We start from the raw sequence: 24,515 nt of genomic DNA on the forward strand, positions 1-24,515 counted from the left end.
CTCATTCTGGGGTACCCCTGGCTTCGCCGCCATCGCACATCGACTGGGTGGCTGGGGTTATCCGTGGTTGGAGCTCTGCGTGGCATCAGGTCTGCCTGAGACAAGCGGCTGCACCACTCCGTTCACCACCTCCCAGTGTCCAGCCTGATCTCACCGGGTTACCCAATGATTACCATGACTTCCGTGAGGTTTTCAGTAAGGCCAAAGCCTTGTCCAGGCCTCCTCATCGGCCTTATGATTGCGCCATTGACCTTCTGCCCGGCACCTCACCACCCAAGGGATGCCTGTATTCCCTCTCTGGAGCTGAGAGGGAGGCCATGGAGACGTACATCAATGATTCCCTAGCTGCTGGCATCATTCGACCTTCTTCCTCTCCCGCTGGAGCTGGTTTCTTCTTCGTGAATAAGAAGCATAAGAGTCTTCGACCATGCATCGACTACAGAGGATTGAATGACATCACGGTTAAGAACCGCTATCTGTTGCCCCTCATCTCCACTGCCTTAGAGTTACTACAGGGGGTGACAATCTTCACTAAGATTGACCTGCGCAATGCATACCACCTGGTCCGTATAAGGCAGGGAGATGAGTGGAAAACAGCCTTCAACACAGCCACAGGCCATTATGAATACCTGGTCATGCCTTTTGGTCTAACTAATGCACCTGCTGTTTTCCAAGCATTGGTTAACGACGTTCTCAATGACATGCTCAATCGCTTCGTCTTCATCTACTTAGACGACATCTTGATTTTCTCAAAGTCCCTGGAAGAGCATGTGCACCATGTACAGTCCTTCTTACAAAGGCTATTGGAGAACTGTTCACAATAAAATAAAGATCAAGGTCCAGAACTGCTCTAAATGTTATCCAGACCTAGTTATAATTTAATCAATTGAGCGTATTTTAGGTGTGTATAGTGTTATTGATGTTGTGAGTTTCTCACAACCATTGTAGGATGAGTCTTCCCCATCTGCATGTTGAACCACATCCAGTCTAAACTACCACAACACACCACAGTCAAAAGCCACTCCTTCAAGCCGGATTTGAACCAGCGACCTAAGGATTCCTGTGATCATCAGTTTCTGCTGGTACATCCACTACAGTCCTCCGCTCTACCAACTGAGCTATCGAAGGGAGACATAGACTGAGGAGATAATGCTCACCAAAGATCACATCCTAAAGAGCTCAGAGGTCTGTTAGAATACTCTAAAACATTAGACTCAAATGATGCAGGCACAATTTTGGATCCAGAACATATTTTAGTTGGTCTCTGTTCACAATAAAATAAAGATCAAGGTCTAGAACTGCTGTAAATGTTATCCTGACCTAGTTATAGTTTAATCAATTGAGCATATTTTAGGCGTGTATAGTGATATTGATGTTGTGAGTTTCTCTCAACCATATCCACCTTAAACATGTGCTATAGACCACAGTTAAAAGTCACTCCTTCGAGCCGGATTTGAACCAGCGACCTAAGGATTCCTGTGATCATCACTTTCAGCGGGTACATCCACTACAGTCCTCCGCTCTACCAACTGAGCTATCGAAGGGAGACAGACATGGAGCAGATAATGGTCATCAAATGTCACATCCTAAAGAGCTCAGAGGTCTGTTAGAAAACTCTAAAACTGTCACAGTTTGGATTTGGAAACACAGCATGTCACCTTGAACGCATCCCTGCTCACTCACTCATGCCTCAGCCAATCACATGCCGCCTGCTCTGCTCCACTTCAATCAGTTCAACCACCTACACCTGTTTACATTGTGCTGCTTTTGGGTCCATACACACACCGTTTCAGTACAGTCTGGCCAGTCATGGACCCAGCGCACACCTGCCCAGAACCGCTTTGAACATATTGAAGGAGTCCTCCAGCAACATGAGGCTCTCATGGCTTCTGCCTCAGTCGAAGCAAGACTCGTGCGGTAACACAAGAGCAGGCACTCTCTTCTCTAGCCTCCCAAGTTCAGAAGTTAACCTCTGTCATAGCTCAACTGACCTCTCTCAGTCCTGCCGCCACTCCTGCCGCTCCACCTGCTGCTATCACACCCCTGAGACCTGTATCAGAGCCACGGATTGGAGCCCCAGAACGCTATGCCGGTGAGCCTGAGGGTTGTAACCCCTTTTTGAATAACTGCTCTATATTCTTTGCCTTGCAACCTTTAACGTTGACTTCTAAGGAAGCTTAGGTGGCTTTTACTGTTAACCAGCTAACAGGTAGGGCTAAGTTGTGGGGAACGGCTGAGTGGGATAGACGGACCTCTGCTTGTTTTTCTTTCGAGGCATTTTCCGCTGAGTTATGCAAGGGTTTTTGGACAGGGATTCCAGTCTACTGATGCGGGGGGGGCTTCTGTGTCTGAGTCAGTGTGAGCAATCTGTCTTTGACTTCTCCAATGATTTCCGTACTAAAGCCCGTCAAAGTAACTGGAATGAAGCTGCACTACGTGATGCATTTTTGCATGGCTTGGCTGAGTATGTCAAAGATGAACTAGTCTCTTATACTCTTCCCTCCTCTCTTGATGGCGTCATTGAACTTGCTACAAATATTGATCTGCGTATTCAGGCCCGGAGGATGGAGAAGAAGCGAGTTGGTTCCGCTCGCACATCTGCCTCTTCACCACGAGACTTTTCTCAGAGTTCTGTTTGCTCAGCTGTCCCGCCTGAACCCCAGGTAAGCTTCACTGAGCCTATGCCGGTCGGCCAAACCAGTCTGACTCCAGAAGAACGAGAACGACGCCGCAAAGCCAACCTTTGCTTGTATTGTGGTCGCCCCGGTCATTTCATCTCCCAGTGTCCGGCAAAAGGGCGGGCTCATCAGTAAGTGGGGAGTTTCTGGTGAGCCCAACTTCCTCTAAAACCTCCTCTCAGTTTGATCGCCCTCTCTTCATGGCTTAACTCTTGTTGCCAGCAACGTCTCAGGTTCTTTCCACGTTCATTGACTCCGGTGCCGATGCCAATATCATCGATGAAGAGCTGGCTCATCAGTTGGGAATCGAGCGAGTCGCTTTATCTTGTCCAGTGCCGGCTAGGGCTCTTGATGGTCATCTGCTGGGGAGGGTCACTCATCAGACTGTTCCGATGCAACTACTCTTGTCTGGTAATCACTTTGAGACGATTCAGTTTCATATCTTAACGTCTCCCAGTCTTCTTCTCATTCTGGGGTACCCCTGGCTTCGCCGCCATCGCACATCGACTGGGTGGCTGGGGTTATCCGTGGTTGGAGCTCTGCGTGGCATCAGGTCTGCCTGAGACAAGCGGCTGCACCACTCCGTTCACCACCTCCCAGTGTCCAGCCTGATCTCACCGGGTTACCCAATGATTACCATGACTTCCGTGAGGTTTTCAGTAAGGCCAAAGCCTTGTCCAGGCCTCCTCATCGGCCTTATGATTGCGCCATTGACCTTCTGCCCGGCACCTCACCACCCAAGGGATGCCTGTATTCCCTCTCTGGAGCTGAGAGGGAGGCCATGGAGACGTACATCAATGATTCCCTAGCTGCTGGCATCATTCGACCTTCTTCCTCTCCCGCTGGAGCTGGTTTCTTCTTCGTGAATAAGAAGCATAAGAGTCTTCGACCATGCATCGACTACAGAGGATTGAATGACATCACGGTTAAGAACCGCTATCTGTTGCCCCTCATCTCCACTGCCTTAGAGTTACTACAGGGGGTGACAATCTTCACTAAGATTGACCTGCGCAATGCATACCACCTGGTCCGTATAAGGCAGGGAGATGAGTGGAAAACAGCCTTCAACACAGCCACAGGCCATTATGAATACCTGGTCATGCCTTTTGGTCTAACTAATGCACCTGCTGTTTTCCAAGCATTGGTTAACGACGTTCTCAATGACATGCTCAATCGCTTCGTCTTCATCTACTTAGACGACATCTTGATTTTCTCAAAGTCCCTGGAAGAGCATGTGCACCATGTACAGTCCTTCTTACAAAGGCTATTGGAGAACTGTTCACAATAAAATAAAGATCAAGGTCCAGAACTGCTCTAAATGTTATCCAGACCTAGTTATAATTTAATCAATTGAGCGTATTTTAGGTGTGTATAGTGTTATTGATGTTGTGAGTTTCTCACAACCATTGTAGGATGAGTCTTCCCCATCTGCATGTTGAACCACATCCAGTCTAAACTACCACAACACACCACAGTCAAAAGCCACTCCTTCAAGCCGGATTTGAACCAGCGACCTAAGGATTCCTGTGATCATCAGTTTCTGCTGGTACATCCACTACAGTCCTCCGCTCTACCAACTGAGCTATCGAAGGGAGACATAGACTGAGGAGATAATGCTCACCAAAGATCACATCCTAAAGAGCTCAGAGGTCTGTTAGAATACTCTAAAACATTAGACTCAAATGATGCAGGCACAATTTTGGATCCAGAACATATTTTAGTTGGTCTCTGTTCACAATAAAATAAAGATCAAGGTCCAGAACTGCTGTAAATGTTATCCCGACCTAGTTATAGTTTAATCAATTGAGCATATTTTAGGCGTGTATAGTGTTATTGATGTTGTGAGTTTCTCTCAACCATATCCACCTTAAACTAGTGCTATAGACCACAGTTAAAAGTCACTCCTTCGAGCCGGATTTGAACCAGCGACCTAAGGATTCCTGCGATCACCACTTTCTCTGGGTACATCCACTACAGTCCTCCGCTCTACCAACTGAGCTATCGAAGGGAGACATACACTGAGGAGATAATGGTCACCAAATATCACATCCTAAAGAGCTCAGAGGTCTGTTAGAATACTCTAAAACATTAGACTCAAATGATGCAGGCACACTTAAGCAGCAAAAACATATTTGATTCAGTCTCTGCTAATGAAATAAAGAGCAAAGTCCAGACCTGCTCTAAATGTAAACCTGATCTAGTCATAGTTTAATCAATGCAGCATTTTTAGAACTGTATAGTAGGATAAGTCTTTCTCAACTGTATGTTGAACCATATCAGGCTTGAACAACCACCACACAGTTAAAAGCCACTCCTTCGAGCCGGATTTGAACCAGCGACCTAAGGATTCCTGTGATCCCCACTTTCACTGGGTACACCCACTACAGTCCTCCGCTCTACCAACTGAGCTATCGAAGGGAGACACGCACTGAGGAGATAATGGTCAGCCAATATCACATCCTAAAGAGCTCAGAGGTCAGTTTTTGTCATCCAAAAACATTAAACTCACAGGATGCAGGCACAGTTTAGCACACACATATTTGAGTTGGTCTCTGTTGACAATAAAAGAGTAAAGACCTGCTCTAAATGTAAAGCTGACGTAGTGCTAGATAAATAATTCAACTATAGTTTACACGTGTATGGTGTTATTGATCCTCTCCGTTTTTCTCAACTGTAAGTTGAACTATATTCACTCTAAAGTACCACAGTTAAATGTCACTCCTTCGAGCCGGATTTGAACCAGCGACCTAAGGATTCCTGTGATCATCAGTTTCTGCTGGTACATCCACTACAGTCCTCCGCTCTACCAACTGAGCTATCGAAGGGAGACATAGACTGAGGAGATAATGCTCACCAAAGATCACATCCTAAAGAGCTCAGAGGTCTGTTAGAATACTCTAAAACATTAGACTCAAATGATGCAGGCACAATTTTGGATCCAGAACATATTTTAGTTGGTCTCTGTTCACAATAAAATAAAGATCAAGGTCCAGAACTGCTGTAAATGTTATCCCGACCTAGTTATAGTTTAATCAATTGAGCATATTTTAGGCGTGTATAGTGTTATTGATGTTGTGAGTTTCTCTCAACCATATCCACCTTAAACTAGTGCTATAGACCACAGTTAAAAGTCACTCCTTCGAGCCGGATTTGAACCAGCGACCTAAGGATTCCTGCGATCACCACTTTCTCTGGGTACATCCACTACAGTCCTCCGCTCTACCAACTGAGCTATCGAAGGGAGACATACACTGAGGAGTTAATGGTCACCAAATATCACATCCTAAAGAGCTCAGAGGTCTGTTAGAATACTCTAAAACATTAGACTCAAATGATGCAGGCACACTTAAGCAGCAAAAACATATTTGATTCAGTCTCGGCTAATGAAATAAAGAGCAAAGTCCAGACCTGCTCTAAATGTAAACCTGATCTAGTCATAGTTTAATCAATGCAGCATTTTTAGAACTGTATAGTAGGATAAGTCTTTCTCAACTGTATGTTGAACCATATCAGGCTTGAACAACCACCACACAGTTAAAAGCCACTCCTTCGAGCCGGATTCGAACCAGCGACCTAAGGATTCCTGTGATCCCCACTTTCACTGGGTACACCCACTACAGTCCTCCGCTCTACCAACTGAGCTATCGAAGGGAGACACGCACTGAGGAGATAATGGTCAGCCAATATCACATCCTAAAGAGCTCAGAGGTCAGTTTTTGTCATCCAAAAACATTAAACTCACAGGATGCAGGCACAGTTTAGCACACACATATTTGAGTTGGTCTCTGTTGACAATAAAAGAGTAAAGACCTGCTCTAAATGTAAAGCTGTCGTAGTGCTAGATAAATAATTCAACTATAGTTAACACGTGTATAGTGTTATTGATCCTCTCCGTTTTTCTCAACTGTAAGTTGAACTATATTCACTCTAAAGTACCACAGTTAAATGTCACTCCTTCGAGCCGGATTTGAACCAGCGACCTAAGGATTCCTGTGATCATCAGTTTCTGCGGGTACATCCACTACAGTCCTCCGCTCTACCAACTGAGCTATCGAAGGGAGACATAGACTGAGGAGATAATGCTCACCAAAGATCACATCCTAAAGAGCTCAGAGGTCTGTTAGAATACTCTAAAACATTAGACTCAAATGATGCAGGCACAATTTTGGATCCAGAACATATTTTAGTTGGTCTCTGTTCACAATAAAATAAAGATCAAGGTCCAGAACTGCTGTAAATGTTATCCCGACCTAGTTATAGTTTAATCAATTGAGCATATTTTAGGCGTGTATAGTGTTATTGATGTTGTGAGTTTCTCTCAACCATATCCACCTTAAACATGTGCTATAGACCACAGTTAAATGTCACTCCTTCAAGCCAGATTTGAACCAGCGACCTAAGGATTCCTGCGATCACCACTTTCTCTGGGTACATCCACTACAGTCCTCCACTCTACCAACTGAGCTATCGAAGGGAGACATACACTGAGGAGATAATGGTCACCAAATATCACATCTTAAAGAGATCAGAGGTCTGTTAGAATACTCTAAAACATTAGACTCAAATGATGCAGGCACACTTTAGCAGCAAAAACATATTTGATTCGGTCTCTGCTAATGAAATAAAGAGCAAAGTCCAGACCTGCTCTAAATGTAAACCTGATCTAGTCATAGTTTAATCAATGCAGCATTTTTAGAACTGTATAGTAGGATAAGTCTTTCTCAACTGTATGTTGAACCATATCAGGCTTGAACAACCACCACACAGTTAAAAGCCACTCCTTCGAGCCGGATTCGAACCAGCGACCTAAGGATTCCTGTGATCCCCACTTTCACTGGGTACACCCACTACAGTCCTCCGCTCTACCAACTGAGCTATCGAAGGGAGACACGCACTGAGGAGATAATGGTCAGCCAATATCACATCCTAAAGAGCTCAGAGGTCAGTTTTTGTCATCCAAAAACATTAAACTCACAGGATGCAGGCACAGTTTAGCACACACATATTTGAGTTGGTCTCTGTTGACAATAAAAGAGTAAAGACCTGCTCTAAATGTAAAGCTGACGTAGTGCTAGATAAATAATTCAACTATAGTTTACACGTGTATGGTGTTATTGATCCTCTCCGTTTTTCTCAACTGTAAGTTGAACTATATTCACTCTAAAGTACCACAGTTAAATGTCACTCCTTCGAGCCGGATTTGAACCAGCGACCTAAGGATTCCTGTGATCATCAGTTTCTGCTGGTACATCCACTACAGTCCTCCGCTCTACCAACTGAGCTATCGAAGGGAGACATAGACTGAGGAGATAATGCTCACCAAAGATCACATCCTAAAGAGCTCAGAGGTCTGTTAGAATACTCTAAAACATTAGACTCAAATGATGCAGGCACAATTTTGGATCCAGAACATATTTTAGTTGGTCTCTGTTCACAATAAAATAAAGATCAAGGTCCAGAACTGCTGTAAATGTTATCCCGACCTAGTTATAGTTTAATCAATTGAGCATATTTTAGGCGTGTATAGTGTTATTGATGTTGTGAGTTTCTCTCAACCATATCCACCTTAAACTAGTGCTATAGACCACAGTTAAAAGTCACTCCTTCGAGCCGGATTTGAACCAGCGACCTAAGGATTCCTGCGATCACCACTTTCTCTGGGTACATCCACTACAGTCCTCCGCTCTACCAACTGAGCTATCGAAGGGAGACATACACTGAGGAGTTAATGGTCACCAAATATCACATCCTAAAGAGCTCAGAGGTCTGTTAGAATACTCTAAAACATTAGACTCAAATGATGCAGGCACACTTAAGCAGCAAAAACATATTTGATTCAGTCTCTGCTAATGAAATAAAGAGCAAAGTCCAGACCTGCTCTAAATGTAAACCTGATCTAGTCATAGTTTAATCAATGCAGCATTTTTAGAACTGTATAGTAGGATAAGTCTTTCTCAACTGTATGTTGAACCATATCAGGCTTGAACAACCACCACACAGTTAAAAGCCACTCCTTCGAGCCGGATTCGAACCAGCGACCTAAGGATTCCTGTGATCCCCACTTTCACTGGGTACACCCACTACAGTCCTCCGCTCTACCAACTGAGCTATCGAAGGGAGACACGCACTGAGGAGATAATGGTCAGCCAATATCACATCCTAAAGAGCTCAGAGGTCAGTTTTTGTCATCCAAAAACATTAAACTCACAGGATGCAGGCACAGTTTAGCACACACATATTTGAGTTGGTCTCTGTTGACAATAAAAGAGTAAAGACCTGCTCTAAATGTAAAGCTGTCGTAGTGCTAGATAAATAATTCAACTATAGTTAACACGTGTATAGTGTTATTGATCCTCTCCGTTTTTCTCAACTGTAAGTTGAACTATATTCACTCTAAAGTACCACAGTTAAATGTCACTCCTTCGAGCCGGATTTGAACCAGCGACCTAAGGATTCCTGTGATCATCAGTTTCTGCGGGTACATCCACTACAGTCCTCCGCTCTACCAACTGAGCTATCGAAGGGAGACATACACTGAGGAGTTAATGGTCACCAAATATCACATCCTAAAGAGCTCAGAGGTCTGTTAGAATACTCTAAAACATTAGACTCAAATGATGCAGGCACACTTTAGCAGCAAAAACATATTTGATTCGGTCTCTGCTAATGAAATAAAGAGCAAAGTCCAGACCTGCTCTAAATGTAAACCTGATCTAGTCATAGTTTAATCAATGCAGCATTTTTAGAACTGTATAGTAGGATAAGTCTTTCTCAACTGTATGTTGAACCATATCAGGCTTGAACAACCACCACACAGTTAAAAGCCACTCCTTCGAGCCGGATTTGAACCAGCGACCTAAGGATTCCTGTGATCCCCACTTTCACTGGGTACACCCACTACAGTCCTCCGCTCTACCAACTGAGCTATCGAAGGGAGACACGCACTAAGGAGATAATGGTCAGCCAATATCACATCCTAAAGAGCTCAGAGGTCAGTTTTTGTCATCCAAAAACATTAAACTCACAGGATGCAGGCACAGTTTAGCACACACATATTTGAGTTGGTCTCTGTTGACAATAAAAGAGTAAAGACCTGCTCTAAATGTAAAGCTGTCGTAGTGCTAGATAAATAATTCAACTATAGTTTACACGTGTATAGTGTTATTGATCCTCTCCGTTTTTCTCAACCGTAAGTTGAACTATATTCACTCTAAAGTACCACAGTTAAATGTCACTCCTTCGAGCCGGATTTGAACCAGCGACCTAAGGATTCCTGTGATCATCAGTTTCAGCGGGTACATCCACTACAGTCCTCCGCTCTACCAACTGAACTATCGAAGGGAGACATAGACTGAGGAGATAATGCTCACCAAAGATCACATCCTAAAGAGCTCAGAGGTCTGTTAGAATACTCTAAAACATTAGACTCAAATGATGCAGGCACAATTTCGGATCCAGAACATATTTTAGTTGGTCTCTGTTCACAATAAAATAAAGATCAAGGTCCAGAACTGCTGTAAATGTTTGGATTTGGAAACACAGCATGTCACCTTGAACGCATCCCTGCTCACTCACTCATGCCTCAGCCAATCACATGCCGCCTGCTCTGCTCCACTTCAATCAGTTCAACCACCTACACCTGTTTACATTGTGCTGCTTTTGGGTCCATACACACACCGTTTCAGTACAGTCTGGCCAGTCATGGACCCAGCGCACACCTGCCCAGAACCGCTTTGAACATATTGAAGGAGTCCTCCAGCAACATGAGGCTCTCATGGCTTCTGCCTCAGTCGAAGCAAGACTCGTGCGGTAACACAAGAGCAGGCACTCTCTTCTCTAGCCTCCCAAGTTCAGAAGTTAACCTCTGTCATAGCTCAACTGACCTCTCTCAGTCCTGCCGCCACTCCTGCCGCTCCACCTGCTGCTATCACACCCCTGAGACCTGTATCAGAGCCACGGATTGGAGCCCCAGAACGCTATGCCGGTGAGCCTGAGGGTTGTAACCCCTTTTTGAATAACTGCTCTATATTCTTTGCCTTGCAACCTTTAACGTTGACTTCTGAGGAAGCTTAGGTGGCTTTTACTGTTAACCAGCTAACAGGTAGGGCTAAGTTGTGGGGAACGGCTGAGTGGGATAGACGGACCTCTGCTTGTTTTTCTTTCGAGGCATTTTCCGCTGAGTTATGCAAGGGTTTTTGGACAGGGATTCCAGTCTACTGATGCGGGGGAGGGCTTCTGTGTCTGAGTCAGGGTGAGCAATCTGTCTTTGACTTCTCCAATGATTTCCGTACTAAAGCCCGTCAAAGTAACTGGAATGAAGCTGCACTACGTGATGCATTTTTGCATGGCTTGGCTGAGTATGTCAAAGATGAACTAGTCTCTTATACTCTTCCCTCCTCTCTTGATGGCGTCATTGAACTTGCTACAAATATTGATCTGCGTATTCAGGCCCGGAGGATGGAGAAGAAGCGAGTTGGTTCCGCTCGCACATCTGCCTCTTCACCACGAGACTTTTCTCAGAGTTCTGTTTGCTCAGCTGTCCCGCCTGAACCCCAGGTAAGCTTCACTGAGCCTATGCCGGTCGGCCAAACCAGTCTGACTCCAGAAGAACAAGAACGACGCCGCAAAGCCAACCTTTGCTTGTATTGTGGTCGCCCCGGTCATTTCATCTCCCAGTGTCCGGCAAAAGGGCGGGCTCATCAGTAAGTGGGGAGTTTCTGGTGAGCCCAACTTCCTCTAAAACCTCCTCTCAGTTTGATCGCCCTCTCTTCATGGCTTAACTCTTGTTGCCAGCAACGTCTCAGGTTCTTTCCACGTTCATTGACTCCGGTGCCGATGCCAATATCATCGATGAAGAGCTGGCTCATCAGTTGGGAATCGAGCGAGTCGCTTTATCTTGTCCAGTGCCGGCTAGGGCTCTTGATGGTCATCTGCTGGGGAGGGTCACTCATCAGACTGTTCCGATGCAACTACTCTTGTCTGGTAATCACTTTGAGACGATTCAGTTTCATATCTTAACGTCTCCCAGTCTTCTTCTCATTCTGGGGTACCCCTGGCTTCGCCGCCATCGCACATCGACTGGGTGGCTGGGGTTATCCGTGGTTGGAGCTCTGCGTGGCATCAGGTCTGCCTGAGACAAGCGGCTGCACCACTCCGTTCACCACCTCCCAGTGTCCAGCCTGATCTCACCGGGTTACCCAATGATTACCATGACTTCCGTGAGGTTTTCAGTAAGGCCAAAGCCTTGTCCAGGCCTCCTCATCGGCCTTATGATTGCGCCATTGACCTTCTGCCCGGCACCTCACCACCCAAGGGATGCCTGTATTCCCTCTCTGGAGCTGAGAGGGAGGCCATGGAGACGTACATCAATGATTCCCTAGCTGCTGGCATCATTCGACCTTCTTCCTCTCCCGCTGGAGCTGGTTTCTTCTTCGTGAATAAGAAGCATAAGAGTCTTCGACCATGCATCGACTACAGAGGATTGAATGACATCACGGTTAAGAACCGCTATCTGTTGCCCCTCATCTCCACTGCCTTAGAGTTACTACAGGGGGTGACAATCTTCACTAAGATTGACCTGCGCAATGCATACCACCTGGTCCGTATAAGGCAGGGAGATGAGTGGAAAACAGCCTTCAACACAGCCACAGGCCATTATGAATACCTGGTCATGCCTTTTGGTCTAACTAATGCACCTGCTGTTTTCCAAGCATTGGTTAACGACGTTCTCAATGACATGCTCAATCGCTTCGTCTTCATCTACTTAGACGACATCTTGATTTTCTCAAAGTCCCTGGAAGAGCATGTGCACCATGTACAGTCCTTCTTACAAAGGCTATTGGAGAACTGTTCACAATAAAATAAAGATCAAGGTCCAGAACTGCTCTAAATGTTATCCAGACCTAGTTATAATTTAATCAATTGAGCGTATTTTAGGTGTGTATAGTGTTATTGATGTTGTGAGTTTCTCACAACCATTGTAGGATGAGTCTTCCCCATCTGCATGTTGAACCACATCCAGTCTAAACTACCACAACACACCACAGTCAAAAGCCACTCCTTCAAGCCGGATTTGAACCAGCGACCTAAGGATTCCTGTGATCATCAGTTTCTGCTGGTACATCCACTACAGTCCTCCGCTCTACCAACTGAGCTATCGAAGGGAGACATAGACTGAGGAGATAATGCTCACCAAAGATCACATCCTAAAGAGCTCAGAGGTCTGTTAGAATACTCTAAAACATTAGACTCAAATGATGCAGGCACAATTTTGGATCCAGAACATATTTTAGTTGGTCTCTGTTCACAATAAAATAAAGATCAAGGTCCAGAACTGCTGTAAATGTTATCCCGACCTAGTTATAGTTTAATCAATTGAGCATATTTTAGGCGTGTATAGTGTTATTGATGTTGTGAGTTTCTCTCAACCATATCCACCTTAAACTAGTGCTATAGACCACAGTTAAAAGTCACTCCTTCGAGCCGGATTTGAACCAGCGACCTAAGGATTCCTGCGATCACCACTTTCTCTGGGTACATCCACTACAGTCCTCCGCTCTACCAACTGAGCTATCGAAGGGAGACATACACTGAGGAGATAATGGTCACCAAATATCACATCCTAAAGAGCTCAGAGGTCTGTTAGAATACTCTAAAACATTAGACTCAAATGATGCAGGCACACTTAAGCAGCAAAAACATATTTGATTCAGTCTCTGCTAATGAAATAAAGAGCAAAGTCCAGACCTGCTCTAAATGTAAACCTGATCTAGTCATAGTTTAATCAATGCAGCATTTTTAGAACTGTATAGTAGGATAAGTCTTTCTCAACTGTATGTTGAACCATATCAGGCTTGAACAACCACCACACAGTTAAAAGCCACTCCTTCGAGCCGGATTTGAACCAGCGACCTAAGGATTCCTGTGATCCCCACTTTCACTGGGTACACCCACTACAGTCCTCCGCTCTACCAACTGAGCTATCGAAGGGAGACACGCACTGAGGAGATAATGGTCAGCCAATATCACATCCTAAAGAGCTCAGAGGTCAGTTTTTGTCATCCAAAAACATTAAACTCACAGGATGCAGGCACAGTTTAGCACACACATATTTGAGTTGGTCTCTGTTGACAATAAAAGAGTAAAGACCTGCTCTAAATGTAAAGCTGACGTAGTGCTAGATAAATAATTCAACTATAGTTTACACGTGTATGGTGTTATTGATCCTCTCCGTTTTTCTCAACTGTAAGTTGAACTATATTCACTCTAAAGTACCACAGTTAAATGTCACTCCTTCGAGCCGGATTTGAACCAGCGACCTAAGGATTCCTGTGATCATCAGTTTCTGCTGGTACATCCACTACAGTCCTCCGCTCTACCAACTGAGCTATCGAAGGGAGACATAGACTGAGGAGATAATGCTCACCAAAGATCACATCCTAAAGAGCTCAGAGGTCTGTTAGAATACTCTAAAACATTAGACTCAAATGATGCAGGCACAATTTTGGATCCAGAACATATTTTAGTTGGTCTCTGTTCACAATAAAATAAAGATCAAGGTCCAGAACTGCTGTAAATGTTATCCCGACCTAGTTATAGTTTAATCAATTGAGCATATTTTAGGCGTGTATAGTGTTATTGATGTTGTGAGTTTCTCTCAACCATATCCACCTTAAACTAGTGCTATAGACCACAGTTAAAAGTCACTCCTTCGAGCCGGATTTGAACCAGCGACCTAAGGATTCCTGCGATCACCACTTTCTCTGGGTACATCCACTACAGTCCTCCGCTCTACCAACTGAGCTATCGAAGGGAGACATACACTGAGGAGTTAATGGTCACCAAATATCACATCCTAAAGAGCTCAGAGGTCTGTTAGAATACTCTAAAACATTAGACTCAAATGATGCAGGCACACTTAAGCAGCAAAAACATATTTGATTCAGTCTCTGCTAATGAAATAAAGAGCAAAGTCCAGACCTGCTCTAAATGTAAACCTGATCTAGTCATAGTTTAATCAATGCAGCATTTTTAGAACTGTATAGTAGGATAAGTCTTTCTCAACTGTATGTTGAACCATATCAGGCTTGAACAACCACCACACAGTTAAAAGCCACTCCTTCGAGCCGGATTCGAACCAGCGACCTAAGGATTCCTGTGATCCCCACTTTCACTGGGTACACCCACTACAGTCCTCCGCTCTACCAACTGAGCTATCGAAGGGAGACACGCACTGAGGAGATAATGGTCAGCCAATATCACATCCTAAAGAGCTCAGAGGTCAGTTTTTGTCATCCAAAAACATTAAACTCACAGGATGCAGGCACAGTTTAGCACACACATATTTGAGTTGGTCTCTGTTGACAATAAAAGAGTAAAGACCTGCTCTAAATGTAAAGCTGTCGTAGTGCTAGATAAATAATTCAACTATAGTTAACACGTGTATAGTGTTATTGATCCTCTCCGTTTTTCTCAACTGTAAGTTGAACTATATTCACTCTAAAGTACCACAGTTAAATGTCACTCCTTCGAGCCGGATTTGAACCAGCGACCTAAGGATTCCTGTGATCATCAGTTTCTGCGGGTACATCCACTACAGTCCTCCGCTCTACCAACTGAGCTATCGAAGGGAGACATAGACTGAGGAGATAATGCTCACCAAAGATCACATCCTAAAGAGCTCAGAGGTCTGTTAGAATACTCTAAAACATTAGACTCAAATGATGCAGGCACACTTTAGCAGCAAAAACATATTTGATTCGGTCTCTGCTAATGAAATAAAGAGCAAAGTCCAGACCTGCTCTAAATGTAAACCTGATCTAGTCATAGTTTAATCAATGCAGCATTTTTAGAACTGTATAGTAGGATAAGTCTTTCTCAACTGTATGTTGAACCATATCAGGCTTGAACAACCACCACACAGTTAAAAGCCACTCCTTCGAGCCGGATTTGAACCAGCGACCTAAGGATTCCTGTGATCCCCACTTTCACTGGGTACACCCACTACAGTCCTCCGCTCTACCAACTGAGCTATCGAAGGGAGACATGCACTAAGGAGATAATGGTCAGCCAATATCACATCCTAAAGAGCTCAGAGGTCAGTTTTTGTCATCCAAAAACATTAAACTCACAGGATGCAGGCACAGTTTAGCACACACATATTTGAGTTGGTCTCTGTTGACAATAAAAGAGTAAAGACCTGCTCTAAATGTAAAGCTGTCGTAGTGCTAGATAAATAATTCAACTATAGTTTACACGTGTATAGTGTTATTGATCCTCTCCGTTTTTCTCAACCGTAAGTTGAACTATATTCACTCTAAAGTACCACAGTTAAATGTCACTCCTTCGAGCCGGATTTGAACCAGCGACCTAAGGATTCCTGTGATCATCAGTTTCAGCGGGTACATCCACTACAGTCCTCCGCTCTACCAACTGAACTATCGAAGGGAGACATAGACTGAGGAGATAATGCTCACCAAAGATCACATCCTAAAGAGCTCAGAGGTCTGTTAGAATACTCTAAAACATTAGACTCAAATGATGCAGGCACAATTTCGGATCCAGAACATATTTTAGTTGGTCTCTGTTCACAATAAAATAAAGATCAAGGTCCAGAACTGCTGTAAATGTTTGGATTTGGAAACACAGCATGTCACCTTGAACGCATCCCTGCTCACTCACTCATGCCTCAGCCAATCACATGCCGCCTGCTCTGCTCCACTTCAATCAGTTCAACCACCTACACCTGTTTACATTGTGCTGCTTTTGGGTCCATACACACACCGTTTCAGTACAGTCTGGCCAGTCATGGACCCAGCGCACACCTGCCCAGAACCGCTTTGAACATATTGAAGGAGTCCTCCAGCAACATGAGGCTCTCATGGCTTCTGCCTCAGTCGAAGCAAGACTCGTGCGGTAACACAAGAGCAGGCACTCTCTTCTCTAGCCTCCCAAGTTCAGAAGTTAACCTCTGTCATAGCTCAACTGACCTCTCTCAGTCCTGCCGCCACTCCTGCCGCTCCACCTGCTGCTATCACACCCCTGAGACCTGTATCAGAGCCACGGATTGGAGCCCCAGAACGCTATGCCGGTGAGCCTGAGGGTTGTAACCCCTTTTTGAATAACTGCTCTATATTCTTTGCCTTGCAACCTTTAACGTTGACTTCTGAGGAAGCTTAGGTGGCTTTTACTGTTAACCAGCTAACAGGTAGGGCTAAGTTGTGGGGAACGGCTGAGTGGGATAGACGGACCTCTGCTTGTTTTTCTTTCGAGGCATTTTCCGCTGAGTTATGCAAGGGTTTTTGGACAGGGATTCCAGTCTACTGATGCGGGGGAGGGCTTCTGTGTCTGAGTCAGGGTGAGCAATCTGTCTTTGACTTCTCCAATGATTTCCGTACTAAAGCCCGTCAAAGTAACTGGAATGAAGCTGCACTACGTGATGCATTTTTGCATGGCTTGGCTGAGTATGTCAAAGATGAACTAGTCTCTTATACTCTTCCCTCCTCTCTTGATGGCGTCATTGAACTTGCTACAAATATTGATCTGCGTATTCAGGCCCGGAGGATGGAGAAGAAGCGAGTTGGTTCCGCTCGCACATCTGCCTCTTCACCACGAGACTTTTCTCAGAGTTCTGTTTGCTCAGCTGTCCCGCCTGAACCCCAGGTAAGCTTCACTGAGCCTATGCCGGTCGGCCAAACCAGTCTGACTCCAGAAGAACAAGAACGACGCCGCAAAGCCAACCTTTGCTTGTATTGTGGTCGCCCCGGTCATTTCATCTCCCAGTGTCCGGCAAAAGGGCGGGCTCATCAGTAAGTGGGGAGTTTCTGGTGAGCCCAACTTCCTCTAAAACCTCCTCTCAGTTTGATCGCCCTCTCTTCATGGCTTAACTCTTGTTGCCAGCAACGTCTCAGGTTCTTTCCACGTTCATTGACTCCGGTGCCGATGCCAATATCATCGATGAAGAGCTGGCTCATCAGTTGGGAATCGAGCGAGTCGCTTTATCTTGTCCAGTGCCGGCTAGGGCTCTTGATGGTCATCTGCTGGGGAGGGTCACTCATCAGACTGTTCCGATGCAACTACTCTTGTCTGGTAATCACTTTGAGACGATTCAGTTTCATATCTTAACGTCTCCCAGTCTTCTTCTCATTCTGGGGTACCCCTGGCTTCGCCGCCATCGCACATCGACTGGGTGGCTGGGGTTATCCGTGGTTGGAGCTCTGCGTGGCATCAGGTCTGCCTGAGACAAGCGGCTGCACCACTCCGTTCACCACCTCCCAGTGTCCAGCCTGATCTCACCGGGTTACCCAATGATTACCATGACTTCCGTGAGGTTTTCAGTAAGGCCAAAGCCTTGTCCATGCCTCCTCATCGGCCTTATGATTGCGCCATTGACCTTCTGCCCGGCACCTCACCACCCAAGGGATGCCTGTATTCCCTCTCTGGAGCTGAGAGGGAGGCCATGGAGACGTACATCAATGATTCCCTAGCTGCTGGCATCATTCGACCTTCTTCCTCTCCCGCTGGAGCTGGTTTCTTCTTCGTGAATAAGAAGCATAAGAGTCTTCGACCATGCATCGAGTACAGAGGATTGAATGACATCACGGTTAAGAACCGCTATCTGTTGCCCCTCATCTCCACTGCCTTAGAGTTACTACAGGGGGTGACAATCTTCACTAAGCTTGACCTGCGCAATGCATACCACCTGGTCCGTATAAGGCAGGGAGATGAGTGGAAAACAGCCTTCAACACAGCCACAGGCCATTATGAATACCTGGTCATGCCTTTTGGTCTAACTAATGCACCTGCTGTTTTCCAAGCATTGGTTAACGACGTTCTCAATGACATGCTCAATCGCTTCGTCTTCATCTACTTAGACGACATCTTGATTTTCTCAAAGTCCCTGGAAGAGCATGTGCACCATGTACAGTCCTTCTTACAAAGGCTATTGGAGAACTGTTCACAATAAAATAAAGATCAAGGTCCAGAACTGCTCTAAATGTTATCCAGACCTAGTTATAGTTTAATCAATTGAGCGTATTTTAGGCGTGTATAGTGTTATTGATGTTGTGAGTTTCTCACAACCATTGTAGGATGAGTCTTCCCCATCTGCATGTTGAACCACATCCAGTCTAAACTACCACAACACACCACAGTCAAAAGCCACTCCTTCAAGCCGGATTTGAACCAGCGACCTAAGGATTCCTGTGATCACCACTTTCACTGGGTACATCCACTACAGTCCTCCGCTCTACCAACTGAGCTATCGAAGGGAGACACACACTGAGGAGATAATGGTCAGCCAATATCACATCCCTAAAGAGCTCAGAGGTCTGTTATAGTCATCTAAATCGTTGGACTCACAGGATGCTGGCACAGTTTAGCACACAGAACATAGTTGAGTTGGTCTCTGTTGACAATAAAAGAGTAAAGACCTGCTCTAAAGGCAAAACTGACGTAGTGCTAGATAAATCATTCAACTATAGTTTACACGTGTATAGTGTTATTGATCCTCTCCGTTTTTCTCAACTGTAAGTTGATCCATATTCACCCTAAACTACCACAGCTAAAAGTCACTCCTTCGAGCCGGATTTGAACCAGCGACCTAAGGATTCCTGTGATCTCCACTTTCACTGGGTACACCCACTACAGTCCTCCGCTCTACCAACTCCGCTAAAGCTGGGGAACAATAGTCTGTATGGCGGGGGGAAGAAAGAGGAAAGAAGGGGAAGAAGGGGGAAGGAAGAAAAAGAGGGAAAAGAGAGGAAAAAGAGAGAAAAAGAGAGAAAAGGAGAGAAAATGAGGACTCTTAATGGCTCTTCTGCATGTGAAAAGCCCCTCCAGCTCATAATTTTTTATAATAATTCCAGAAATCACCCAAATGTTGAATATTTGTGGTTTCTGTAAATAGGAATTATGGATCCAAAGGTCGCAGGTTCAATCCCTGCCTGGATCAACACAAATTTCACCCAAAGTGCTTTGGATTGTTTAGATTAAAAAAGTGAAATAAGTTAAATGAGTTATATGAGTTATATGACATAAGAAAACACTTATTAGTATTCAGATTTAGTGAAATCAATACTATTTGTCATTCTGTATTTTATTATGCATTCATGATGTGCAGGAAAGTGATAGTGTGATTTTCATTTCACCTCAGTTTTTAGTTTTATTGTTTTATAGTTTTATTGACATTAATTCAAAGAACTGTATAAGTTATAAGACATTATTCCGAACTAATGAATTGAAAATATTAGCTTTTATTGTCTCTTTTCCATCTAAGTAATTTTATAGTCACAATATTATGGTACTGTATTGTGTTATCATCTGCATGGTGGGGCAAAAAGCAAAACCTTGTTTGACTCCTGGTTTTACACTGAGATTTAAATAAGTCAAATGAAAGAATTGTTGTAGAAACAAACCACATATTTATTATAAATAGAAAACACAGTGAAAACAAAGACGTCCCACCCCCCAAACCCTCTCTTTCACGCACCCCATCTCCACACACACGCACACAACATTATAGAACGACAATTAATTGAACACAACAAAATAAATAAGAAAAATTATGCCAAAAATTATTAATCAAATGACTCCAGTAGTGCAAAGAACACAATAGTGAATAAATACAATACCAAAAAAAAAGAATAAAATACAAATGTCTGCCCTTTTCCACTAAATGTCTTCCAGCCACTGCTCCAGTGGCATCCCTGCGTGGGTCTGACAGTAGATGGTCTGTGGCCGCTTTCTTCGGTGGCTAGACTTTCTTGGGAGGCTAAAGAGAAGCAGAAACATTAGTATAAAGAATACAACATCAACAATCTGCACATGACAATTTGATATTAGTTTACAAATACCTTCTTAGTATTGAAACCACAGTCACATGTCTGTGGGCCCTTGAACAGAGTTGCCTGCCCCCTCAGCTGCATTGGGCATTCCTCAATCTGTAATATTTCATGACAACAAATAAGCAAGTGTCTTTTTAAAAACATTTAGCTTCATCATTTATAACTGTATGCTAATTGCTTTATACAACTCTACCTTCTGATAGAGGTCATGCCACTTCTTCTGGCGGGGAGCAGGCCTGTTTCTTGCATCGGACGGCCAAACACCTGCGGCAGCAAACCTCCGCAGGCGTCACATCCATTCATCATCACCCATAGTCCTGTGTTTTTGTTGTGTTGAAGCCATCTGTGGCCAAAGAGGAGAAAAAATGTACACTATCAAATCCCACCATCTTAACACATAATGCTACCATCATAAGGTAAGATAAGACAGAACAAAGTCAATGTTAATATAGTATAGATATGTGGAATTAACTTATTCACAACTACTAATAAAACATAGCGATTAAGCATGGAATATAGGGCAAAAATACATAAACGAAGGGTACAACAGGTAAAAGTAAGGGTCAGTAAGGGTCATGTTGTGTGTAATAATTCAAGTTTCATTAGAAGTATATATAAGTTATAAGGTCATACTGTAAACAAAACACTGTTACTGTGAAATTGTTATTTAGCCTACCACACAGCAAAACTCCCCATTCTTTTTTAGTAACTGACCCCTCCCTCCACGAGATGTTAATAAATAATCAATAAGCTCATGAAATAGGGCAATGTTATATTCTATATATAAAAAACTTAGCCGAAATGGCCTCAACAACGTTAGTATCGAGGTGATACGACAACGACGTGCGGAGATACAGGATGCATGACGATGTAACACGACAAAATACAATACAAACATAACTTACGCGTCTCTAACGCTGACAACAATAATCATTGTAGTGAATGAAGACATTGACCGTGTTAACCAAGACGACTGTCGGTCTTTTTTTTTTTTATACCGACAACTGGATTTGACACAAAGACGCTAACCACAATGGCGCGAACGATCAATATAATAATATATGGATGACAATAGTTGTATTGATGCCATTTACCTTGAGATTGAGAGCTGAAATTCCGCTTCGAGTTTGAGTTTGCCGCCGCATCCGGTTCCCCGCAGAAAGTTGGACTTGCGTGGCTAAGATTGGCTGAGAGCAGGGAGGGGGGCGGGAGCTAGAAAGCTGAAATCCCCCGAGCGCCATTGGTTGGGAAAGATGAAAATTCTGAAATCCCCGCGACGCGATTGGCTTTGAAAGCTGAAATCGGGAGGACGCGATTGGAGGCTGGGAAACAGTCGGACGGGGGTGCGGTGGAGCTATCGAAGGGAGACACACACTGAGGAGATAATGCTCAGTAAATGTCACATCCTAAAGAGCTCAGAGGTCTGTTAGAATACTCTAAAACATTTGACTCAAATGATGCAGGCACAATTTTGGATCCAGAACATATTTTAGTTGGTCTCTGTTCACAATAAAATAAAGATCAAGGTCCAGAACTGCTGTAAATGTTATCCTGACCTAGTTATAGTTTAATCAATTGAGCATATTTCAGGCGTGTATAGTGTTATTGATGTTGTGAGTTTCTCTCAACCATATCCACCTTAAACTAGTGCTATAGACCACAGTTAAATGTCACTCCTTCGAGCCGGATTTGAACCAGCGACCTAAGGATTCCTGCGATCACCACTTTCTCTGGGTACATCCACTACAGTCCTCCGCTCTACCAACTGAGCTATCGAAGGGAGACATACACTGAGGAGATAATGCTCACCAAATATCACATCTTAAAGAGCTCAGAGGTCTGTTAGAATACTCTAAAACATTAGACTCAAATGATGCAGGCACACTTTAGCAGCAAAAACATATTTGATTCAGTCTCTGCTAATGAAATAAAGAGCAAAGTCCAGACCTGCTCTAAATGTAAACCTGATCTAGTCATAGTTTAATCAATGCAGCATTTTTAGAACTGTATAGTAGGATAAGTCTTTCTCAACTGTATGTTGAACCATATCAGGCTTGAACAACCACCACACAGTTAAAAGCCACTCCTTCGAGCCGGATTTGAACCAGCGACCTAAGGATTCCTGTGATCCCCACTTTCACTGGGTACACCCACTACAGTCCTCCGCTCTACCAACTGAGCTATCGAAGGGAGACACGCACTGAGGAGATAATGGTCAGCCAATATCACATCCTAAAGAGCTCAGAGGTCAGTTTTTGTCATCCAAAAACATTAAACTCACAGGATGCAGGCACAGTTTAGCACACACATATTTGAGTTGGTCTCTGTTGACAATAAAAGAGTAAAGACCTGCTCTAAATGTAAAGCTGTCGTAGTGCTAGATAAATAATTCAACTATAGTTTACACGTGTATAGTGTTATTGATCCTCTCCGTTTTTCTCGACTGTAAGTTGAACTATATTCACTCTAAAGTACCACAGTTAAATGTCACTCCTTCGAGCCGGATTTGAACCAGCGACCTAAGGATTCCTGTGATCATCAGTTTCTGCGGGTACATCCACTACAGTCCTCCGCTCTACCAACTGAGCTATCGAAGGGAGACATAGACTAAGGAGATAATGCTCACCGAAGATCACATCCTAAAGAGCTCAGAGGTCTGTTAGAATACTCTAAAACATTAGACTCAAATGATGCAGGCACAATTTTGGATCCAGAACATATTTTAGTTGGTCTCTGTTCACAATAAAATAAAGATCAAGGTCTAGAACTGCTGTAAATGTTATCCTGACCTAGTTATAGTTTAATCAATTGAGCATATTTTAGGCGTGTATAGTGATATTGATGTTGTGAGTTTCTCTCAACCATATCCACCTTAAACATGTGCTATAGACCACAGTTAAAAGTCACTCCTTCGAGCCGGATTTGAACCAGCGACCTAAGGATTCCTGTGATCATCACTTTCAGCGGGTACATCCACTACAGTCCTCCGCTCTACCAACTGAGCTATTGAAGGGAGACACACATGGAGCAGATAATGGTCATCAAATGTCACATCCTAAAGAGCTCAGAGGTCTGTTAGAAAACTCTAAAACTGTCACAGTTTGGATTTGGAAACACAGCATGTCACCTTGAACGCATCCCTGCTCACTCACTCATGCCTCAGCCAATCACATGCCGCCTGCTCTGCTCCACTTCAATCAGTTCAACCACCTACACCTGTTTACATTGTGCTGCTTTTGGGTCCATACACACACCGTTTCAGTACAGTCTGGCCAGTCATGGACCCAGCGCACACCTGCCCAGAACCGCTTTGAACATATTGAAGGAGTCCTCCAGCAACATGAGGCTCTCATGGCTTCTGCCTCAGTCGAAGCAAGACTCGTGCGGTAACACAAGAGCAGGCACTCTCTTCTCTAGCCTCCCAAGTTCAGAAGTTAACCTCTGTCATAGCTCAACTGACCTCTCTCAGTCCTGCCGCCACTCCTGCCGCTCCACCTGCTGCTATCACACCCCTGAGACCTGTATCAGAGCCACGGATTGGAGCCCCAGAACGCTATGCCGGTGAGCTTGAGGGTTGTAACCCCTTTTTGAATAACTGCTCTATATTCTTTGCCTTGCAACCTTTAACGTTGACTTCTGAGGAAGCTTAGGTGGCTTTTACTGTTAACCAGCTAACAGGTAGGGCTAAGTTGTGGGGAACGGCTGAGTGGGATAGACGGACCTCTGCTTGTTTTTCTTTCGAGGCATTTTCCGCTGAGTTATGCAAGGGTTTTTGGACAGGGATTCCAGTCTACTGATGCGGGGGGGGCTTCTGTGTCTGAGTCAGGGTGAGCAATCTGTCTTTGACTTCTCCAATGATTTCCGTACTAAAGCCCGTCAAAGTAACTGGAATGAAGCTGCACTACGTGATGCATTTTTGCATGGCTTGGCTGAGTATGTCAAAGATGAACTAGTCTCTTATACTCTTCCCTCCTCTCTTGATGGCGTCATTGAA

At 44.3% G+C, this 24,515-nt stretch overlaps 1 long non-coding RNA gene and 31 other non-coding genes across 32 annotated transcripts; all 32 read right to left on the minus strand.

Moving 5' to 3' along the window:
• Positions 1-1,022: 1,022 nt before the first annotated feature.
• On the minus strand, positions 1,023-1,128 carry trnay-gua (transfer RNA tyrosine (anticodon GUA)). Its single transcript has 2 exons — positions 1,092-1,128; positions 1,023-1,058 (listed from the first exon to the last, which is right to left on the minus strand). It is a non-coding gene; the product is annotated as a tRNA-Tyr (tRNA).
• Positions 1,129-1,438: 310 nt separating this feature from the next.
• On the minus strand, positions 1,439-1,544 carry trnay-gua (transfer RNA tyrosine (anticodon GUA)). The gene is made up of 2 exons: positions 1,508-1,544; positions 1,439-1,474 (listed from the first exon to the last, which is right to left on the minus strand). It is a non-coding gene; the product is annotated as a tRNA-Tyr (tRNA).
• A 2,620-nt stretch (positions 1,545-4,164) lies between these two features.
• trnay-gua (transfer RNA tyrosine (anticodon GUA)) lies at positions 4,165-4,270 on the minus strand. The gene is made up of 2 exons: positions 4,234-4,270; positions 4,165-4,200 (listed from the first exon to the last, which is right to left on the minus strand). It is a non-coding gene; the product is annotated as a tRNA-Tyr (tRNA).
• Positions 4,271-4,580: 310 nt separating this feature from the next.
• Positions 4,581-4,686, minus strand: trnay-gua (transfer RNA tyrosine (anticodon GUA)). Its single transcript has 2 exons — positions 4,650-4,686; positions 4,581-4,616 (listed from the first exon to the last, which is right to left on the minus strand). It is a non-coding gene; the product is annotated as a tRNA-Tyr (tRNA).
• Positions 4,687-4,990: 304 nt separating this feature from the next.
• trnay-gua (transfer RNA tyrosine (anticodon GUA)) lies at positions 4,991-5,096 on the minus strand. Its single transcript has 2 exons — positions 5,060-5,096; positions 4,991-5,026 (listed from the first exon to the last, which is right to left on the minus strand). It is a non-coding gene; the product is annotated as a tRNA-Tyr (tRNA).
• Positions 5,097-5,397: 301 nt separating this feature from the next.
• Positions 5,398-5,503, minus strand: trnay-gua (transfer RNA tyrosine (anticodon GUA)). The gene is made up of 2 exons: positions 5,467-5,503; positions 5,398-5,433 (listed from the first exon to the last, which is right to left on the minus strand). It is a non-coding gene; the product is annotated as a tRNA-Tyr (tRNA).
• Positions 5,504-5,813: 310 nt separating this feature from the next.
• Positions 5,814-5,919, minus strand: trnay-gua (transfer RNA tyrosine (anticodon GUA)). Its single transcript has 2 exons — positions 5,883-5,919; positions 5,814-5,849 (listed from the first exon to the last, which is right to left on the minus strand). It is a non-coding gene; the product is annotated as a tRNA-Tyr (tRNA).
• Positions 5,920-6,223: 304 nt separating this feature from the next.
• Positions 6,224-6,329, minus strand: trnay-gua (transfer RNA tyrosine (anticodon GUA)). Its single transcript has 2 exons — positions 6,293-6,329; positions 6,224-6,259 (listed from the first exon to the last, which is right to left on the minus strand). It is a non-coding gene; the product is annotated as a tRNA-Tyr (tRNA).
• A 301-nt stretch (positions 6,330-6,630) lies between these two features.
• On the minus strand, positions 6,631-6,736 carry trnay-gua (transfer RNA tyrosine (anticodon GUA)). Its single transcript has 2 exons — positions 6,700-6,736; positions 6,631-6,666 (listed from the first exon to the last, which is right to left on the minus strand). It is a non-coding gene; the product is annotated as a tRNA-Tyr (tRNA).
• Positions 6,737-7,046: 310 nt separating this feature from the next.
• Positions 7,047-7,152, minus strand: trnay-gua (transfer RNA tyrosine (anticodon GUA)). Its single transcript has 2 exons — positions 7,116-7,152; positions 7,047-7,082 (listed from the first exon to the last, which is right to left on the minus strand). It is a non-coding gene; the product is annotated as a tRNA-Tyr (tRNA).
• A 304-nt stretch (positions 7,153-7,456) lies between these two features.
• trnay-gua (transfer RNA tyrosine (anticodon GUA)) lies at positions 7,457-7,562 on the minus strand. The gene is made up of 2 exons: positions 7,526-7,562; positions 7,457-7,492 (listed from the first exon to the last, which is right to left on the minus strand). It is a non-coding gene; the product is annotated as a tRNA-Tyr (tRNA).
• A 301-nt stretch (positions 7,563-7,863) lies between these two features.
• Positions 7,864-7,969, minus strand: trnay-gua (transfer RNA tyrosine (anticodon GUA)). Its single transcript has 2 exons — positions 7,933-7,969; positions 7,864-7,899 (listed from the first exon to the last, which is right to left on the minus strand). It is a non-coding gene; the product is annotated as a tRNA-Tyr (tRNA).
• Positions 7,970-8,279: 310 nt separating this feature from the next.
• trnay-gua (transfer RNA tyrosine (anticodon GUA)) lies at positions 8,280-8,385 on the minus strand. The gene is made up of 2 exons: positions 8,349-8,385; positions 8,280-8,315 (listed from the first exon to the last, which is right to left on the minus strand). It is a non-coding gene; the product is annotated as a tRNA-Tyr (tRNA).
• Positions 8,386-8,689: 304 nt separating this feature from the next.
• trnay-gua (transfer RNA tyrosine (anticodon GUA)) lies at positions 8,690-8,795 on the minus strand. Its single transcript has 2 exons — positions 8,759-8,795; positions 8,690-8,725 (listed from the first exon to the last, which is right to left on the minus strand). It is a non-coding gene; the product is annotated as a tRNA-Tyr (tRNA).
• A 301-nt stretch (positions 8,796-9,096) lies between these two features.
• trnay-gua (transfer RNA tyrosine (anticodon GUA)) lies at positions 9,097-9,202 on the minus strand. Its single transcript has 2 exons — positions 9,166-9,202; positions 9,097-9,132 (listed from the first exon to the last, which is right to left on the minus strand). It is a non-coding gene; the product is annotated as a tRNA-Tyr (tRNA).
• Positions 9,203-9,506: 304 nt separating this feature from the next.
• Positions 9,507-9,612, minus strand: trnay-gua (transfer RNA tyrosine (anticodon GUA)). Its single transcript has 2 exons — positions 9,576-9,612; positions 9,507-9,542 (listed from the first exon to the last, which is right to left on the minus strand). It is a non-coding gene; the product is annotated as a tRNA-Tyr (tRNA).
• A 301-nt stretch (positions 9,613-9,913) lies between these two features.
• trnay-gua (transfer RNA tyrosine (anticodon GUA)) lies at positions 9,914-10,019 on the minus strand. Its single transcript has 2 exons — positions 9,983-10,019; positions 9,914-9,949 (listed from the first exon to the last, which is right to left on the minus strand). It is a non-coding gene; the product is annotated as a tRNA-Tyr (tRNA).
• A 2,716-nt stretch (positions 10,020-12,735) lies between these two features.
• On the minus strand, positions 12,736-12,841 carry trnay-gua (transfer RNA tyrosine (anticodon GUA)). The gene is made up of 2 exons: positions 12,805-12,841; positions 12,736-12,771 (listed from the first exon to the last, which is right to left on the minus strand). It is a non-coding gene; the product is annotated as a tRNA-Tyr (tRNA).
• A 310-nt stretch (positions 12,842-13,151) lies between these two features.
• trnay-gua (transfer RNA tyrosine (anticodon GUA)) lies at positions 13,152-13,257 on the minus strand. The gene is made up of 2 exons: positions 13,221-13,257; positions 13,152-13,187 (listed from the first exon to the last, which is right to left on the minus strand). It is a non-coding gene; the product is annotated as a tRNA-Tyr (tRNA).
• A 304-nt stretch (positions 13,258-13,561) lies between these two features.
• Positions 13,562-13,667, minus strand: trnay-gua (transfer RNA tyrosine (anticodon GUA)). The gene is made up of 2 exons: positions 13,631-13,667; positions 13,562-13,597 (listed from the first exon to the last, which is right to left on the minus strand). It is a non-coding gene; the product is annotated as a tRNA-Tyr (tRNA).
• Positions 13,668-13,968: 301 nt separating this feature from the next.
• Positions 13,969-14,074, minus strand: trnay-gua (transfer RNA tyrosine (anticodon GUA)). Its single transcript has 2 exons — positions 14,038-14,074; positions 13,969-14,004 (listed from the first exon to the last, which is right to left on the minus strand). It is a non-coding gene; the product is annotated as a tRNA-Tyr (tRNA).
• A 310-nt stretch (positions 14,075-14,384) lies between these two features.
• trnay-gua (transfer RNA tyrosine (anticodon GUA)) lies at positions 14,385-14,490 on the minus strand. The gene is made up of 2 exons: positions 14,454-14,490; positions 14,385-14,420 (listed from the first exon to the last, which is right to left on the minus strand). It is a non-coding gene; the product is annotated as a tRNA-Tyr (tRNA).
• Positions 14,491-14,794: 304 nt separating this feature from the next.
• On the minus strand, positions 14,795-14,900 carry trnay-gua (transfer RNA tyrosine (anticodon GUA)). The gene is made up of 2 exons: positions 14,864-14,900; positions 14,795-14,830 (listed from the first exon to the last, which is right to left on the minus strand). It is a non-coding gene; the product is annotated as a tRNA-Tyr (tRNA).
• A 301-nt stretch (positions 14,901-15,201) lies between these two features.
• trnay-gua (transfer RNA tyrosine (anticodon GUA)) lies at positions 15,202-15,307 on the minus strand. Its single transcript has 2 exons — positions 15,271-15,307; positions 15,202-15,237 (listed from the first exon to the last, which is right to left on the minus strand). It is a non-coding gene; the product is annotated as a tRNA-Tyr (tRNA).
• A 304-nt stretch (positions 15,308-15,611) lies between these two features.
• trnay-gua (transfer RNA tyrosine (anticodon GUA)) lies at positions 15,612-15,717 on the minus strand. The gene is made up of 2 exons: positions 15,681-15,717; positions 15,612-15,647 (listed from the first exon to the last, which is right to left on the minus strand). It is a non-coding gene; the product is annotated as a tRNA-Tyr (tRNA).
• A 301-nt stretch (positions 15,718-16,018) lies between these two features.
• Positions 16,019-16,124, minus strand: trnay-gua (transfer RNA tyrosine (anticodon GUA)). The gene is made up of 2 exons: positions 16,088-16,124; positions 16,019-16,054 (listed from the first exon to the last, which is right to left on the minus strand). It is a non-coding gene; the product is annotated as a tRNA-Tyr (tRNA).
• Positions 16,125-18,840: 2,716 nt separating this feature from the next.
• trnay-gua (transfer RNA tyrosine (anticodon GUA)) lies at positions 18,841-18,946 on the minus strand. Its single transcript has 2 exons — positions 18,910-18,946; positions 18,841-18,876 (listed from the first exon to the last, which is right to left on the minus strand). It is a non-coding gene; the product is annotated as a tRNA-Tyr (tRNA).
• A 1,591-nt stretch (positions 18,947-20,537) lies between these two features.
• On the minus strand, positions 20,538-21,704 carry LOC138598763 (uncharacterized). The gene is made up of 3 exons (XR_011308658.1): positions 21,616-21,704; positions 20,715-20,864; positions 20,538-20,617 (listed from the first exon to the last, which is right to left on the minus strand). It is a non-coding gene; the product is annotated as an uncharacterized lncRNA (long non-coding RNA).
• Positions 21,705-22,195: 491 nt separating this feature from the next.
• Positions 22,196-22,301, minus strand: trnay-gua (transfer RNA tyrosine (anticodon GUA)). The gene is made up of 2 exons: positions 22,265-22,301; positions 22,196-22,231 (listed from the first exon to the last, which is right to left on the minus strand). It is a non-coding gene; the product is annotated as a tRNA-Tyr (tRNA).
• A 304-nt stretch (positions 22,302-22,605) lies between these two features.
• trnay-gua (transfer RNA tyrosine (anticodon GUA)) lies at positions 22,606-22,711 on the minus strand. The gene is made up of 2 exons: positions 22,675-22,711; positions 22,606-22,641 (listed from the first exon to the last, which is right to left on the minus strand). It is a non-coding gene; the product is annotated as a tRNA-Tyr (tRNA).
• Positions 22,712-23,012: 301 nt separating this feature from the next.
• trnay-gua (transfer RNA tyrosine (anticodon GUA)) lies at positions 23,013-23,118 on the minus strand. Its single transcript has 2 exons — positions 23,082-23,118; positions 23,013-23,048 (listed from the first exon to the last, which is right to left on the minus strand). It is a non-coding gene; the product is annotated as a tRNA-Tyr (tRNA).
• A 310-nt stretch (positions 23,119-23,428) lies between these two features.
• On the minus strand, positions 23,429-23,534 carry trnay-gua (transfer RNA tyrosine (anticodon GUA)). Its single transcript has 2 exons — positions 23,498-23,534; positions 23,429-23,464 (listed from the first exon to the last, which is right to left on the minus strand). It is a non-coding gene; the product is annotated as a tRNA-Tyr (tRNA).
• Between the last annotated feature and the right edge of the window lie 981 nt (positions 23,535-24,515).

This window comes from Semicossyphus pulcher, unplaced genomic scaffold (genome assembly GCF_022749685.1).
Source record: "Semicossyphus pulcher isolate SPU_LCO1_2020_fin unplaced genomic scaffold, fSemPul1.0.p SCAF_2, whole genome shotgun sequence".
In the NCBI taxonomy this organism is placed as follows: Eukaryota; Metazoa; Chordata; class Actinopteri; order Labriformes; family Labridae; genus Semicossyphus; species Semicossyphus pulcher.